This window comes from Schistocerca piceifrons, chromosome 6 (genome assembly GCF_021461385.2).
Source record: "Schistocerca piceifrons isolate TAMUIC-IGC-003096 chromosome 6, iqSchPice1.1, whole genome shotgun sequence".
NCBI classification, from domain to species: Eukaryota; Metazoa; Arthropoda; class Insecta; order Orthoptera; family Acrididae; genus Schistocerca; species Schistocerca piceifrons.
Window position 1 is genome coordinate 218587409 of NC_060143.1, and position 1844 is coordinate 218589252.

A 1844-nucleotide genomic window follows, 5' to 3' on the forward strand; every position below is an offset into this window, starting at 1 on the left:
CCAAATTTTCGTTAGAAGCATGAGCAGTTGAGGGCCTACAACGAACCTCACTGTGTGCTTGATACACTTGATTTACACCTGGAGCTACCGTCTGCAGTGCGATTTCGTATAACAGCAGGACCACTCTCGTCGTTACCCCACGCACGACGATAGCAAATATGCTGATAAAACTTGTTACGCTGTCATTACTGAACAGCGTTCCAAGAGGTGTTTTCCAACAGGATAACGATCGGCCATAAACCGCTGTTAAAACCCAACATGCCCTTACAGACTGTGGGCAAGTTGCCTTGGCCTGCTCGGTCACCATATCTGTCTCCAGTCGAGCGACAACTCCAACGTCACCCACAAACGGCACTAACCCTCCCTGTATTGGCCGAAGAAGTTGATCAAGTATGGAACTCTGTCCCACAAACTGACACCCGGCACCTTCACAAATAAATGTATATATTACAAAGAAATGAACACCCTTAGGTGTTTACAGGCGTTGACATACGTCAACGGGGACAGATGAAAATGTGTGCTCCGACCGGGACTCGAACCCGGGAGTATTGAGTATAATGGGCGGGGGCACTACGAATGTAGTGCGGGACAATACGTTGAGAATGTGGGTTTCGCGGGATGCGTGCCAGAGATAAATCCCTGCAGTCGCGCTATCCTCTGTGTCCTCGGTGGCTCAGATGGATAGAGCGTCTGCCATGTAAGCAGGAGATCCCGGGTTCGAGTCCCGGTCGGGACACACATTTTCATCTGTCCCCGTTGACGTATGTCAACGCCTGTAAACAGCTAAGGGTGTTCATTTCATTGTAATTTCATTCTAACGAGCTGTATGGTCACCGATGGTATCTGTTCTTTCGGACATGTCCGAAAGAACAGATACCATCTTATTATAAATGTATATGTTTGTGTGCTTGCATTCGACAGTCTGGAGGTTTTACCTGTTATTAATGTACCAGCATTTCACATTTGCAATGGATTATCTCGCGCTCACAGTAACCAGTGACGTTGCAGTGTGAATCACTGAAATATGTTAATTAGACACATGTATTTCTGAAATTTAATTACTCTACATTAATTACTTTTTTTCCGCATTGTGTACCAAGTATGAATTTCAGTCACTCAAGTAAGTATCTGTCCTACTGGAGACTAATATTAAATGTGCGTATGGTATTTTTTGGCCGGGATTTCGCTTACGGGGAATTTTGGCTACCTGGCGCAAGTTTCTTTCTTTTTTTTTATGTGACGTCAAATCAGCGACTCACGGATCGACGGTGGTGAAATTACGATGAAGACAACATACACACACGTATCCAATCCCGAGGAAAGAAAATCATCGAGCCGGATGGACATCGAGCCCGGGGCCCCATGATCGGGAGCCACCAATGCTAATCACAAGCCGGCCGAAGTGGCCGTGCGGTTCTAGGCGCTGCAGTCTGGAACCGCGAGACGGCTACGGTCGCAGGTTCTAATCCCGGCTCTGGCATGGATGTGTGTGATGTCCTTAGGTTAGTTAGGTTTAACTAGTTCTAAGTTCTAGGGGACTAATGACCTCAGAAGTTGAGTCCCATAGTGCTCAGAGCCATTTGAGAGCTAATCACAAGGCCACGAGCTGCTAATAGTGAAGACGGAGTCATTGAGCCTGGAGACAAAAACATCGTGACAATTTTTGTTATCACACAAGAGCAGGGATTCTCAGGTTATTCGGTAGTGTAGGCCACAAATGGCAAAACCATTTCCCCCCATCAAAAACTGGGTCTATAAGGTAAAATATATTTGCATATACAGTTAGTAGATGCATGAAATCTAAAGTTAGAACTATAATTAGAGTTTTGTCTTGGTTAACTCGG

At 45.8% G+C, this 1844-nt stretch overlaps 1 non-coding gene across 1 annotated transcript; it reads left to right on the forward strand.

The window, feature by feature from the left end:
* The first annotated feature begins 661 nt into the window (after positions 1-661).
* On the forward strand, positions 662-736 carry Trnat-ugu. Its single transcript has one exon. It is a non-coding gene; the product is annotated as a tRNA-Thr (tRNA).
* The last annotated feature ends 1108 nt before the right edge of the window (positions 737-1844 follow it).